Source organism: Hypanus sabinus, chromosome 15, assembly GCF_030144855.1.
Source record: "Hypanus sabinus isolate sHypSab1 chromosome 15, sHypSab1.hap1, whole genome shotgun sequence".
NCBI lineage: Eukaryota > Metazoa > Chordata > Chondrichthyes > Myliobatiformes > Dasyatidae > Hypanus > Hypanus sabinus.
Window position 1 is genome coordinate 85,011,292 of NC_082720.1, and position 16,725 is coordinate 85,028,016.

Sequence of the window (16,725 nt, forward strand, 5' to 3'; positions counted from 1 at the left end):
CCTGAGGGGTACTTATACACCAGCTTCAGACTGAGATCGCAGGGTTTTTGGGAGCTGTGGATATTCATGATTTTTGTCATTATTTATGTCGCTTGGTTTTGCTTTGTAAGAGGTGATGACATTCAAGCCTTCCCACATTTGTAGGGCATCCCTCTGTGATTCTAGATTAGAATTGATATTTTGCATTTGAGATGGCCTTCTGGAGGTCATATCTGGACCTCTTGTATTTTCCTGGATTATCAGTCCTGAACACCACTATTCTCACCTTCACCAGATTGTGAATCTCTTGAGTCATCCAGAGCTTCTGGTTAGGGAAAACTGAATGATTTTGTGGGAACACACGTATCTACTTTATTAGTCAATGACAATCCTGGCATTTCCATTCAGGTTCTCTGATAAGTCCTGGAGCACAGCCCAGTCGACTGACTTGAAGCAATCCCGTAGCTGCTCCTCAGCTGCCTGTGACCTTTCCTCTGGTACCTTGCCCTTTAGCCTCTGCCTATACGCAGGTAGGAAGAGGGCAGCCTGAAAAGCAGTTCCAGAGACAGAACAGTGATTGGGTGTTTTGGGTCCTCTGATGTGCAGGTGACGGTAAGTGGTAGTTAGGCAGAGACCGATTCAAGCTAGCCTGACTGAAGACCCCGGCAAGGGTGTGAAAGGCACTCGGGTAGGCTGTCTCCTGTTTGTTGATCTTGACACTCAATCCATTGAGTGCTGGCGTGACGTCTGCTCAATTAAATTCCATCGCCTTTTCCTAGACTCTTTCTTTTGCCAACTGATTGAAGAAGTTCTTCTAAAATAAAAAGAAGGTCGTTCATAAGTAAACATCCATAACTTGGAAATTGGCATTAAAATGGTCGATGATGCACATACAGTACAGCGTTTCCAAAAGTAGGAAGTCTTTACTAAGTCTTTTCAAAATATCCATTCAGTAGCAAATGTGCATCAAACATCTGACTCATGTAAGAGATATAGATGTGAACACAATACACAATATTTTACACAACTGTATTTAGAAAGCCTAAGAGTAACAATGTAAGCAACAAATCCCACAATGAGCAGGCAATGTCTTCCACTTTAAGATGGTGGTGCTGAAGGAGAGGAACTACTGAAGGTGGTTAACAAAACAAGGAATAGAACTGAATGGTTTAGTAATGACATCTTTTTCGGTAAATAATTATGGTAAGCGATCGCTGCAAACAATGAAGAGGTGAGCGAAGGTGAGGCTGACTCAAGGATCGAGGTGTGAGGGTGTGAGGTGAAGTCAAGGCAAGTGGAGTGGAGCAAACTCGGAGCCGAGGAGAGGCAGATTCGAGGTCCGCCCACTTGACCAAGAGTGACGTTTGATCAATCTAAGTGCTAGGCCGACTTGGAGAGGCCTGGTACGGGCCTAAATGTGGTGGCAGGTTCCAGACCAGATTGCATCGATGCGCCAAGACTCAGAGCGAGGAACAACTCGATGTTTGGACGGTTTAGATGGAAAAGGCTGAGTGTTGGGACCAGAGGCAAGGGTTCTGTGATGTTGACTCCACTTGTGGTGAACTGAGACTGAGGTTCCGGCTGTTTCGGGCTTCCTGTCTGAGGACTCACTTTCATTCGAAATGCTATTTGCTTACTTTTATTGTTTGCATGGTTTGTTTTGTGTTTTTTCTCCACACATTGTGTGTTTGTCAGTGTTCTTTTTTATGGGGTTCTATTCTGTTTCTTTGTTATGTGGCTGCCTGTAAGGAGACAAATATCAAAGTTGAATAATGTATACATACTTTGGTAATGAATGTACTTTGAACTTGAAAAGACTTAATTAATTGACCAACTTATCACACAGTTTCATATCTCAGACAAGCTATGTGGAGAGAGGGAGACAGATATGTGAAAAATGGGCAAATGTACAGCCTCGCTCTATATTTTGCACCGGCTGTCTATCAGTTATATGAGGTCAGGATTACTGGCTGATTACTGGAAGCCCTCAGACAACTGATGAATGGTCAGGTTCAGATTCATTTATTTATCACATGTACATGGAAAGGCACGGGGAAATGTGAAATGTGACAACCGGACAATGTGACAGAATAGCCTACAAGTGTTGCCACATGTTCCAGTGCCAATACAGACAGCACGCCCACAACGCTCAGCTAGTAAATCGCATGGTTTGGAATGATTACATTTCAGCTATCGTGTTGCATTTCTGAAAATCTTTAACAATCTTAACCTAAAGTCTCGAGACTCTTATAGGTATGAAATATTCCTGAGAGGAAAAAGAATGCAATCCATGTTAGGGCAAACACTTACCAAGCTTTCAGAGTTAAAAAAAAACTAATTGGAAACATTTCTAATCCTAATTGAAGTCTGCCAATCTTAAACTTGCCTTCTCATCTGAAATTCCAGCATCTATATCACTGAATATTTTGCTTCATTTTCTGCTCTTTGATAAAAATAGATTTAATTTTACAGATAATGTAATTCATCACTTGTGAAACATAAGGGTAGAATGAATGTTAATCAGAAAATGATGAGAACAAAAAAAAAGGTTAAATTGTCTGTTCAGAAATGCACATATTGTACAAAAACAGCCGGAGTCAAAAACATTCCAACAGGGACCAGCAATGGATAGAAAGCTATTAAACAAGAACAATAAAAGAGATGGTATGTCGTTCCGAGTTGTTCCAGCATAGCCATAAATTTGCAATGAATCACATTGAAATGGTAGGAAATATTGACAGACAAAGAGGATTGTGACAACACACTTCCATTAGTACACTTTCAGAATGGGCAAGTAATTCGTAAATTAATATAAACAAAGGTAAGAGTGAGTTCGTGTATTTTTGTAAGAAGATCAAGGAGGGCCAGTATATTATGCAAATCATCTAGTGATGACAATGCCAGTTTCAGGGTAATTATGGAAAAGGATAGGGCTGGTCCTCAGGTTGAAATGCGAAGTTGGAGAAAGGCCACTTCTGATGTTATCAGAAAGGATCTGGCACGCATGGATTGGGACGGGCTGTTTTCTGGCAAAGGTGTACTTGGTAAGTGGGAGCTGTCAAAAGTGAAATTCTGAAAGTACAAAGCTTTAATGTGCCTGTCAGAATAAAAGGCAAGAATAACAGATTCAGAGAACCTTGGTTTTCAAGAGACATTGAGGCCCTGGTTAAGAAAAAAAAAGGAGGTGCATGGAGAAAAAAAGTTCTTTTATTCTCCAGTCCTGCTGGAGGGTCTCTGCTTGAAACGTCGACTGTACTCTATTCCATAGATGCTGCCTGGCCTGCTGAGCTCCTCCAGCATTTTGTGTGTGTTGGTTGAAAAGGAGGTGCATAGCAGGTTTGAGCAGGTAGGAACAAATGAGGTACTTGAGGAGTATAAGAATGCAAATGAACACATAAGTAAGAAATCAGAAAGGCTAAAAGAAGGCATGAGTTTGACCAAGCAGCTAAGGTGAAGGAGAATCCTAAGGGATTCTGCAGATAAGCTAAAAGCAAAAGGAATGCAAGGGACAAAATTAGTCCTCTGGAAGATCAGAATTGTAATCCATGTGTGGAACCAGAAGAGATGGGGGAGATCCTAAATGGATTTTTTTGCATCGGTATTCACTCAAGAGATGGACATGGAGTCTATAGAAGTGAGGCAAAGCAGCAGTGGACATTTTACAGATTACAGAAGAGGAGGTGCTTGCCACAGGACCTGATAAGGTGTTCCCTTGGATTCTGTGGGAGGGCAGTGCAGAAACTGCAGGGGCCCTAGCAGAGATATCCTTAGGTGAGGTGCCAAAGGATTGGAGAATAGCTAATATCATTCCACTGTTTAAAAAAGGCTAAAAATAAACCAGGAAGTGATAGGCTGGTGAGCCTGGCATCAGTAGTGGGAAGGTTATTGGAATTTTTTCTAAGGGAATGGATATATAAGTATTTGGATAAAGAGGAACTGATGAAGAATAGTCAGCATGGCTTTGTGTGTGGTAGGTCATGTCTAACCTATCTTATATTGTTTTTCTTGGAAGATACCAGGAAAGTTGATGAAGGCATGGACTTCAGCAAAGCTTTTGACACTCCTGCATGGGAAGTTAGTCAAGAATATTCTGTCGCTTGGCATCCAAGAGGAGGTACTAACTTGGGTTTTTGCTGGAGAAGCCAGAGAGTGGCCATAGATGGTTGCTTCTCTGACTGGAGACCTGTGTCTAGCGGTGTGCTGCAGGCAGAGGAGCTGGCTCCATTGTTGCTTGTCATCTATATCAGCAATCTGGATGATAATGTGGTTAATTGGATCAGCAAATTTGTGGATGACACCAAGATTGCGTGTGAAGTGGACAGCGAGGAAGACAATCAAGACTTGCAGCAGGATCTGGGCCAGCTGGAAAAAATGGGCAGCAAAATGGCAGATGGAATCCAACGTAGACAAGTCTGAGGTGTTGCACTTTGGGAGAACCAATCAGAGTTGGCCTTACACAATGAACAGTAGAGCACTGAGGAGTTTGGAATCTGGGAATACAGGTCCATAATTCATTGAAAGTAGCATCACAGGTAGATAGTTTCATAAAGAAAGCTTCTGACATATTGGCTTTCATAATATTGAGTACTGGACATAGGATGTTATGTTGAAGTTATATAAAACATTGGTGAGACCTAATTTGGCGCATTGTGTGCAGTTTAGGTCACCTACCCACAGAAAAGGTGTAAAGTAAATTGAAAGTGTCCAGAGAAAGTTTACAGGGATGTTACTGGGATTGGAGGACCTGAGTTATAGGAAATGATTGAATAGACTAAAAATTTGTTCTCTAGAATGTGGAAGCTTGAGTGGAGAAGTGATAGGGGCATACAAAATTATGAAGGGCATAGACAGGGTAAATGCAGGCAGGCTTTTTCAGCTGAGGTTGGGTGAGACTACAACCAGAGGTCATGGGTTAAGGGTGAAAGGTGTAAAGTTTAAGGGGAACATGAAGGGAGACTTTTTTCACTCAGGGTTGGTGAGAGTGTGGAAGGAGCTTCCAGTGTAAGTGGTGGATATGTTTTCGATTTCAACGCCTAAGAGAAGTTTGGATAGGTACATGGATGGGAAGGAGTGAGACAGGTAAGGAGGGCTATGGTCCGGCTGCAGGTCAAGGGACTAGGCAATTTAAATAGTTCGGCACAGATTAGATGGGCTGAAGGGACTTTTTCTGTGCTGTAGTTTTCTATGTCTATGTCAAATAGGAATTGAAAAGGGGACAAATATACCTTGGCATAAACACATGAATCATTGAAAAAATACTGAAAGGTTAATAAAAGACATTTAAAAATCTGACCAATTACTCTTGAAGTGCTGTGCCCAGGGCAACAGAGTGCTGCAGAGGCAGGGTTGTAGTCCCTCAGCTACAGCAAACCAGGCTTCTGGCACAACCTCGGCTAAATTTACACATTCTTCTTTGGACTGCGCAGTATTTCCTCTGGGAGCTCTGGTTTCCTCCAACATCCCATAAGCATGCAGGGTGTAGGTTAAGTAGCTACTGTAAATTGCCCCAAGTGTGTAGGTGAGTGGTTGAATTTGGAAGGAGTTCTCAGGGATGTGGGGTGAATAAAGTGATATAGGATTTGTACAAGTGTGTGTTTGATAGGCGGGTGACAAATTGTAGGTTTCCGTGCTGTATGGCTCTATGACATGGTTCTGAAAGGAAATCGAAGCAACGGAGAAATTTAAAAATATTTTACAAGCATGTTACCAAGAGTGAAGGTGGATATTAAGGTGGAACAGGCTGGGGCTTTTTGCATAGCAAAGGGAAGTTTGAGAGTGATCTGATAGTGGTATTCAACATTGGATAAAAGTGTGTTTAAATAATCTCTATGTGAGGAGAGAATAAAAATAGAAGCGGCCAGTATAGAGATATTATTAATAAAACTAAGAGATTTCACAAGAGTTTTCTTTACAAGGAACAACTGAGACAAAATGCAGAGTTATATATCTAAGAGGAAACTCGATTTTCAGATGAGGGATAGTTCCTACAGAAACATCTGCCTGGTGCTAAGCTAGGGCACATCATCAGTGATGTTACCTGAGGTCGTCAAGTGTTTCAGGTCTTTCAACATCATACTCCCTCACCCAGGCGACCCGACCGGGGTTGATCAGACCCCGGCCTGTGCCCTAGCAGCAACCCATGGGATCTGCCCTCCTTATCCAGAGCTATCTTGACGCTTTCTCAGGGATAAAGTAATAGAAGCTTATGTTGATGAAGATAATATTTCTAGAGGGAGACGAGGCCTATGGAGCACAGGCAGGCAGGATAGTCGAGACAGAGCCAGAGAGGATACTGCCCTGTGTAATTTAAAGGCACTTCTCCCATTGCTCTTGTTCATTTATACTCCCTCTTTTATTGCAGCCCTTGTTTCTTTAAACAGTAGCAAATTTGGTATCATTACAACCAAATAATTGCACATAATTTAATGATTTATTGTTATTTTATTAAATAAAAAGGAAAAGAAAATTCTTCAATAAAATTAGAACATGAAACTGTATATTTGCATAGGCAACAAACTGTTCAATTATCTTATTGAACTTGTTAAGCTAAAATATAACTGAGCAACCCATCTGAGAGCACACTGAGAATCCAGCTAACACACTTTAGCAGACAGTTATCAGATATAAATAGTTCACTGTGAACAACCTGAAACATAGAGAGTACAAAGAATGGTCTAAAAGTAACGGTAGATAGCCTCAAGCAAAATTCACTCATCATGACCTGCAGATCAGAGTCACCAATGGGAGGTTGTTCAAGAAGTTCAATGTCATGCCAATTAGGATGAAGTAGTGCACTGACTGGTGTTTGAAACAGCTCACAGTTTCCACTGCTGTGTCGCTGATGTAAGGAAGGGTGTAAGCAGTGCGAATTCTCCTGGAGTCTGTAACCATTTCCTTTGTCTTGTTGACCTTAAGGAAGAGATTATTTGCCTGGTACCAGGCCTCAGGCTCTTCTACCTCCTCTCTGTACACTGGTTCATCATTGTTGGTGATGAGCCTCTCCACTGTCGTGTCATCAGCGATCTTGACAATGTGATTACTCCGTTGTTTAGTCATTCAGTCATACGTGAGCAGCGCTGGGGGGCACCCAAGTTGAGGATGGCAGAGAGGAAGGAGCAATTGTGCAGCCTGACTATCTGAGGTCTTTTCGTTAGAATATCCCACACCCAGTTGCACAGTGGTGTAATTAGACCAAGGAGTAGGAGTTTGTTCACCAAGGTTTGTGAGACAATAGTGTTGAATGCCGAATTAAAATCCAGAAATAGCATTCTTTCATAACTGTCCTTGTTTTCTTGGTGTGTCAGGGGCAGGTATATGACAAGTCCTCTGGCTTCTGTTGTATAGGCATATAGGTGTGTGTCCAGTGTGGCAGGAATGAAGTTTTTGATGTGTGCCGTTATCAGCATTCAAAGAACTTCATGAGAATTGGCATCAGTGCCACCAGGCTGTAGTCTTTTAGAGTTCTTTGGTGCAGGGATGGTAGTGGCTGATTTGAAGCATGTGGGTACAGCAGCCTGGATGAGTGAAGTGTTGAAGATGCCTGTGAGCTGGGTGCACACTTCCTGAGTACTCAGCCTGGGATATTGCCTGGCCCAGCTCCGTAATGAGGGTAGACTCTCTGCAGAGTTCTTCTCACGTCTGCTCAACTGAAAGGGGGATGGCTTTCCTGGCTGGAGTTGTGTTGCATGCCTCAAAGCATGCATAATAGTTGTTTAGAGCATCGGAAAGGGAGATGTCACTGGTACAGTTGACACTGTTTTTCCTAGAGTAGTCAGTAACGTGCTTGATGCCCAGCCACATAACGATGATAGCTGTCAGATGCTGGGAAATGTGAGCTAGTACATGCTTATACACTTCTTGAGCTTAAAAGTAACTTTATATGGGTTGGTCCTTACTAATGATAATTTCTGGATCAAATTTGCCTAGCCACTTCTTTACACCATGCAAATGATCTCTCACATGCTATTCTGGTATTAGTCATGTTTCTATTAATGCCACTGTTTGATCACATCATGCTTTCTCCCTTGTCAGAAAGAACGGGAGCTTTTGGGCATGAGGAGCAGATTACACCCCTGCTGACAATGGGAGATGTGACTAGATTGCTTCAGAAGGTTTCTATATAAAGACCTTCAGAAGTTCAAAGCTATTGATGTCTACAGAATCAGGCTTATCATCATTGACGTATGCTGTGGAATTTGTTGTTTTGTGGCAACAGTACAGTGGAAGACATAAGAATCACTACAAGTACAATAAATAGTGCAATAGATGAATAACTCATGGGTTTGTGAACCATTCTGAAATCTGATGATGCAGAGGAAGAATCTGTTCCTAAAATGTTGATTGTGGGTCTTCAGATTCCTGTAGCTAGTCCCTGATAATAGTAAAGAGAAGACATGGGTGGACGCTGTCTTCTTTAGGCTCCCACTCTGGAATATGTCCCCAGAAAATTGTGCCGTGATGGAGATGGCCAACTTTACAACCCTCTGCAGCCCCTTTTGACCCTGCACATTGGAGCTCCTGTCAAAATTTTGAAGAGTCTTTGGTGACATATCAAACTCCCAGTGAAGTACGGCTACTGGCATGCCACTTTGCGATTGCATCAATGTGTTGGGCCCGGGATAGGTCCTCAGAGATGTTAATGCCCATGAACTTGAAACTGCTCACCCGATTTCTTCTTCCTGAAATCCACAATCAAGTCAGTATGTAGCAGTGAAGACACCACTAATAGCAGTCTATTGATGGAGCAGCAGTATAGCATCAACATGTTGCTTAAGATAAGGAGTTGGAGGCAAAAATGTCATCATCTAGGAGAAGACTACTACCACAGGGCCCTTGGAAATGGCAGTCTGCCTAGATTTATCTGATGAGCAATGTGTTCACAAGTGCTGGCCTTCCAAACACTGAGATATACAAAATCCTTGAAAAGGCTTTGGGCCACGTGTTCATGTCTGGACTGTTCTTTGAATGAATGTTAAAGTCCCCTTAAGTCTAAGTCAGCATGGTTTCTGCCTGGGGAAATCTTGCCTGATGAGTCTGTTAGGGAGTTCTCTGAGGAAGTAAAAAGCAGGGTGGACAACGGAGAGGCAGTGCATAGCAGTGAAAATCCATTTACTTGGATTTTCAGAAGGCGTTTGATAAGATGTCACACATGAGGCTGCTTAACAAAATAAATTCCTAGGAAAGGTACTGCTATGGATAGAGAAATGGCTGACAGGCAGGAGGCAGCAAGCGGGAATAAAGCCGGCCTTTCCTTGTTGGCTGCCAGTGACTAGTGGTGTTTTCAGGTTTCAGTATTAGGACCGGTGCTTTTCACATTGTTTGTCAATAATTTAGATCATGGAATTGATAGCTTTGTGGCAATATTTGCGGATGATACAAAGATAGGTGGAGGGGTAGGTAGTGTTGAGGAAGCAATGCGATCACAGCAGGAATTAGAGAAGAATGAGGAAAAAAGTGTCAGATGGAATATAGTGTTGGGAAATGTATGATAATGCATTTTGGTAAAAGGAACAATAGTGCAGACTGTTATCTAAATGGGGAGAAGGTTCAAACATCAGAGGTGCAGAGGGACTTAGGAGTCCTTGTGCAAGACTCCCAGAAGGTTAATTTACAGGTTGAATCGGTGGTTAAGAAGGCAAATGCAATGTTGGCATTTATTTCAAAGGGAATAGAATATAAAAGCAAGGAGATAATGCTGAGCACTAATAAGGCACTAGTCAGGATGCACTTGGAGTATTGTCAGCAGCTTTGCGCCTCATATCTAAAAAGGATATGTTGTCATTGGACAGAGTCCAGAGGAGGTTCACGCGGATGATTCCAGGAATGAAGGGCTTAACATATGAGGAGTGTTTGGCAGCTTTGGGCATGTGCTCACTGGAATTTACAAACGTTTGTAGAAGAATGCATGGGGATCTCATTAAAGCCTACTGAATGTTGAAAGGACTGGATAGGGTGGATGAGGAAAGGATGTTTCTAATGGTAGGGGTACCTAGGACTAGATGGTACAGCCTTAAAATTGAGAGGCAACCCTTTAGAATAGAGGTAAGGAGGAATTTTTTTTAGCCAGAAAGTAGTAAATCTGTGGAATGTTTTGTCACAGACTGCGGTGGAGGCCAAGTCTGTGGGTATATTTAAGGCAAAAGTTGATTGTTTCCTGATCGGTCAGGGTGTCATTGGATATGACAAGAAGGCAGGTGTATGGGGTTGAGTGGGATCCAGGATCAGCCATGATGGAATGGCAGAGCAGACTCAAAGGGCTGAATGGCCTAATTCTGCTCCTATGTCTTATGGACTCTAAGCGTCTTCAACTCGGGATCTTTGTGAATAGCTGCAGTATTTCTGTGCAGCGTATCCCAATTTGCTGTCATTGCTGTGATTGAGAGAGTATCCAGGCACGGTATTTGGGAAGAGATGTAACTTGACATATGTTACGAACCCCGTAACTGGGTCACTTACCAGCAAAGATAGAGAGGTCCATTGAAGTCTGATGGTACTATTTTTAACAGTATTTATTAGTAAAAATACACAAAAATAATATCAATGCAAACATACAGATAATATACATCGTCAATACTAAATCTAAAACTGCGGGTATAATAATAATCACTAAGAAATAGCTCTATCGTTGTCTAGGGGATAATGTATTGTCCGATGGAAATATAAAAGTCACTCAGTTCATGCAGGCTGCAGCCTTTTGTTGGAGAGAGAGAGAGATTTTTAGAAACTTGCCGGCTTTCCTTTTTATGATTTCGATCCATCAGAGTCTCGTTGGGGTGGCCGTTTACTTGTGGCCTCTCCTTTATCTAAGCTGTTCTTCCATGGTGAGGCCGCCAATCCCAGGCAAAGGGAAAGGACGCACGCGAGCCCCCCACCGGCTGTCGCTATTAAATGCTGTCACGGGATTTCTAGAGTTTCTCCTGGTGCGTCTCAAGGGGTTGTTCCCCAGACCCTCTTTTATCCCCACTCACGGGGTCTCAGATGTCAGTCAGGTTGGGATGATGCAATCCCTCAACCAACCCACTCTGATCATCCCCTGAGAGGTTTCAATGAATAGTACAGTACTCAATACACAATTCCATCTCCAAGAGACAATAGCCGTTACCAATGGTTCCGTCTTGCCGAGGCCAGGACATTCCAAACCCTTGTGGATTCTCTTTCATTTCCTGGGTCTCAGACCCGAATTAATAGCGATCTTGTGATTCTCAAAAAGGAGGGGGGGGGGGCTACTTTGTACCCTTTGGCCCCTCAGAGTTGTGGCACATTCGTATCACATACAACTCACATTAACTTGAGTGATGATCAAGCACAATCTCAGGCAAAGAAACTTGCCAGCTAGTTTCTCATGGAGTGGAGCTGTTTACCCATTCAGGCTCCCACAAATAATCCAAATTAGTTAACCAACAGGATCATATAAAGCTGTTTGTGATAGTGAATGCCATGTTTCTGCAAGCATTGATGACACATTCATCCTCAAGGCAACCTAACTGTCAGACATTTGTGGCCAGCCCTAGGGAACGAGTGTTACTGACTGTCTCCCTGGCTCATGACACCAATTCGTATTTCAGCCACAATGACCAGAGACACACTGGTGGTACCAGAAATGTTGTGGAAAATGCCAGTGACATTCTGAAATAGCTTGTGGAACGTGCATCAGTCCAGTGGCGCCTGGTGGTGGCTCCCTAGGAGGTGAGTGCCATATCCTGCACAGTCTGGTAAAAGCTAAAGAAAGCAACCTGTTCTGGAGAAACAATTAGTGACCTTGAGAGACAAAAGACATTGGCTAGAGAACAGCAGAAGAAAGAGGAGCGAGAGGTTGTGGGAGTCTACCAGTAGGTTCAAAGTCAAAGTTCAATGTAAAATTTATTATCCAAGTACAGGCAGTCCCCGAGTTACGAACATCCGACTTACAAGCAACTCATATTTACAAATGGAGGGAGGAGAATGCCGTCTGCCTTCTTAAGTCGAATCACTTCGGGAACTATAAACTCTAAACAATAGACAATAGACAGTAGGTGCAGGAGTAGGCCATTTGGCCTAAACAAACTGTGCAAATGCAGATATAAGTAAATAGCAATAAATAATGAGCATGAAATAAGAGTTCTTAAAAGAATGTGAAAAAATGTTCAAGAGCCTGATGGTTGAGGGGTAGTAACTGTTCTTGAACCTGTTGGTGTGAGTCCTGTAGCTCCTGTACCTTCTATCTGATGGTAACAGTGAGAAAAGAGCTCGGCCTGGGTGGTGAGGATCTTTGATGATGGATGCTGCTTTTCTATGGCAACATTTCATGTGGATGTGCTCAATGGTTGGGAGAGTTTTACCCATGTTGTACTGGGCTGAATGTACTACCTTTTGTAGGATTTTCCGCTCGAAGACATTGCTGTTGCCATACCAGGCTGCAATGCTGCCAGTCTGCACACTTTCCACCACTTACCTGTAGAGGTCCGCCAAGGTTTTTGATGACACGCCACATCTCTGCAGACTCCTGAGGGAAGTAGAGGCACTGCTGTGCTTTCTTCGCAATAATATTTATATGATGGGTCCAGGACAGGCCCTCTGAGATGGTGGCACCCAGAAATCTACAGTAGATGCCCTAAAGGAATAATACCTATCAGCAAAGTGGAACAGATGGATTGAAATTATAGACAATAAGAGGCTCTTTGTTGAATGCATTTTTATAAAGAGCCAACAATGCAAATGAAGTGACTTTCTCCAAACTTTAATTCCAACATAGTTCACGATATCAACCAAGGAAGCCAAGTCAGCTCATAACAAGCCCTCATTTGTATGATTACCTACAATGATCCTAATACTTGAGACACACCACAACTGTTTTCTGGCGGTGCATAGCTCATCCTTAACTGTCCAGTAAGAATATGAAGTTCGCTCGATTGAGAAGGGATTCTCACACCTGGAGAAAACACACTTGAGCTCCTTATGCCATGTTTTTACAAACTCTCACCACTCACCTTCAAAGCCAGCACACAGGAACCACCTCCTGGTATTAACCTCACTGATGAGAATGTTTGGAATCCTTCACTAAATATAGGAGCGCTCTCTCTTCAATAGCCCCTCTCAGTAATCTTGCTGCAATAGGGAATGTGCCTGCAAGGATTAAATCCCTTCAAGGATTGGTGTGCAGCAAGTTCTTGGAAGCCGTATTTTGCTGAATATGGTCTTGTTAACTGTGTGTTAGTGCTGTACATTGCATGTATATGCAGAAGGAAATTAATTTTCTGATGTACATTTCATACTGTTGCTTATGTAACTAAACAGTTCAGCAGTGTTGGGGAAAAAATTACAATGGTGAGGTGTTAAAATCACATCTGTACAAGGGACCTCAAGCACTGATACAGGGAGCATCTCCCAGCAATGCTTCACCTTGATAATCGGGCCACAGGTGTTTCCTAACATACTCTGCAGAAGTGTGATAGATCGACTCAGTGACCTATTGGTTATACAATGTTAAATGACTGCTGCAGCCAGTGCAAACCTTTAACTTCCAGCAAAAGCTTCTGACTTAAATATCAGAAATAATCAAAAAGCAATCAATCTTTATCTTTAAATGATTCTGGACAAAAGCAAAGGCAAATCCAGCAAGTCCCACAGGAGTGAACACTGAAACCTTATCAAAAATAGCTCACAGGCTACGCTGAGGTTTGGGATAGTCAAATGACATGAACGTTGCTACAAAGATTCTTCTTTACTCTGAAATAGATCATGAAAAATGTACAGCCGCTGTAAGTTAAATAAAACACAACTTTAATTGGCACACCAGACCTGAACTGCTTCCTCTTCTGGCTACTGAGTTTCAGCTTATTCCTTTCTATTAACCTCAGTTCTTCATCTAATATCATAGTTTGTTACAGTTTATTTCACACAAATATAAACTGTTTTAATAATTACATTATGCACAACAAAATGATTATTGTTATGCTGGTAATCTACTCCAGGGAGTAATATGCAACTCCCTTATATATTTCAAATATCAGTTGTTAAAACTTGCCACTTATAAGATCAATTATTGCTTCTGCTTCTCAAGGTTGTATAATTCTCTAGTTGGCAGTGTTGCTAACCATATTAATACCCAGGTCCCCTATATATCTTCAAACTAATTACACATTAGTTCATCATTTAGGAGCAAATGGGAAATTATTAATTCTCATGAGATATAAGCGCTGCATACACATCTTGAAAATTGTATAATCACACTCATATTAACTTGGCACTATTTGCAGGCAATTAACACATTCATCAAATAATATATTTTTTTTCTGCTAATGTTGCTTCTTCTCTCTTTGCACCTTAATCTGTGATGAACCTTGTTAACCCAACCTCCGAATAAAAGACACACAAAATGCTGGTGGAACACAGCAGGCCAGGCAGCATCTATAGGGAGAAGCACTGTCGACGTTTCGGGCCGAGACCCTTCGTACTATCTTTCCCTTCTTACTATCTTTCCTTTCAGTTAGTCTTGACGAAGGGTCTCAGCCCGAAACGTCGACAGTGCTTCTCCTTATAGACGCTGCCTGGCCTGCTGTGTTCCACCAGCATTTTGTGTGTGTTGCTTGAATTTCCAGCATCTGCAGATTTCCTCGTGTTTGCTTTCTGAATAAAAGCCACAGATTCAGTACAGGCACCAAAAAAGTCATATTGCAGCTGTGCAAATGTTTCTTTAGGTCGTATTTGGAGTATTGCATACCATTCTGATCTCCGTCCCCATCCCACTACAGGAGGGGTGCTGCCTGGACCCCCTCCTATTAGGAGAGCGTGCAGAAGAGGTTCACAAGGATGCTGCCTGGATTAGATGAGAGAATATTAGCTATAAAGGATAAACTTAGCTTGTTTTCTCTGGAATGTCGAAGACTGGGGGAGATCTAATAGAAGATGACAAATTTATGAGAGGCATAAATAGGCTGAATAGAGTCTTTTCCCAGGGTAGAAATGTCGACCACTAGGGGATATAACTTTAAGATGAGAGAAGGATTGTTTAAAGGTGATGTACAGGGTAAAATTTATGCTAAGTGCCTGGAATGTGCTGCCAGGCTGGTGGTGGAAACAAATGTAATAGTAGCTTTTAGGAGGCATTTAGATAAGCACATGAGTATGCAGAAAATGGAGGATACGGATTGTATGCAGGCAGAAAGTTTAGTTACACCAGCAGCACCAAGAGTTCTGAACAGTACAGGGGAGTGAGTGAGGAAGAGAAACTACCACGTGCCAAGCTCGGTAACATCCTCAGAAGTAAGCTTATGACACTGTGCAGGACAGAATGGCATAGAAGTTTGTGGGGAAGGAAAGAGAGGCAGGAAATTAGGTGCCTTTAGTGCAAATCCTTACAGATTCACCAAACACAAGCATAGTGACCACCTCACATGCTCCAAACAAGAGATGGATCGACACCTGCAGAGCTCGCTCAGTGACTCCGAGAGAGAGTGGGAGCTGGGATACCATACTGCTCTGGTAAATCCTCCTCCTCCTGCAGATGTTTAATGTAAAGGAACCCAGCTGGAAGGGAATCCAGGCAGCAGTCAGAACAGTCAGAGCTACTTCTGCTCTGGTCTCGGCAGATCAGAGTACCTGATCTACAAGGCTTTCAAGCTCTGTTCCAAGACCTCCAGCTACAAAGGAAATTCCTTCGGATTATCTGATGTAGGGGAGAGGTCACAGACCAGTGAAGGTGTGCAGTTAAAATCCCTTCAACAGGACTGGAGAAGTGAGAAGACAGATGTGCTTAAATAGCAAAAAACAGAATGTCCAACTAATGGGGTGGGGATGATGTCAAAATAACAATTTCTTTAAAAAGATAGTTCTCTTTGGAGTGTGAGACTACATGTTTAGAAGTTCAGGTTTTATTTTCACTCAACAATACACATCAATAGAGCCAAGCGAAACCGCGTTCCTCCAGGGCCAAGGTGCAAAACACAGTACCAGCAGCGCGCAGCACATAGCATGTCTAGTTGGAAAACATCGTCCCAGGAAGTGGCATGGCCTATAGGTTGTGGTGAATGGATGTTCCCCTGTTCCTGCTTGCCTTCCTCTGAGCCAACCCTGGAGAGCAGCCCAGGCCCGTGCACCACCTGAGGCGACACAGCTCCCCCGCCACTGATCTTGCCAATGAACCACGGAAGCAGACTTGCAGTATTCTACATTACCAATGTCCAACAAGGTCTTGTGATCAACTAAAGTGTCCACGACAACCCTTTGCACCACTGCCTCTGCAACAAGTCCCGGTGACAACTTGGTAACAAGACCAGCTCTGTCGCTCTCGAGCAACTCGCTGATGGGCCAGACCTGTGGTACTTGATGCTGTTAACATCCAGCCATGTCTTGCAATTGTAAAAAAAAATGTAAAGGGCGAACAATTACACCTCTGCTTGGACCGGGAGGGGCTGCTGCAACCATGTGTGCTGCCATCTTACCAGAACCGGAAATATACCTTTATCCTGAACCCTGAGAAGTCATAAGCAAAATCTAAAGTCAAAGATCCTGTTATGCATTGCAAATGACTTTCAGTAAGACTGAAGTCATTTAGGAAACCAGCGTTCAAATCAGGAAGCAGTTGCAGAATAAATCCAGAAACTTTGAAAGATATATTATCAACAGGTGCACTGTTGGAGACTACATAATGCAACAGGGAAAAGAAGGAGGTTTTGGAGAAATAACACAACAGGCGTTAATGCAGGCATCCAGTGGATGTGAATTGTGATTTGGGTGTATCTAACGTATTAGCAGAGGAGCAGAAGAAAT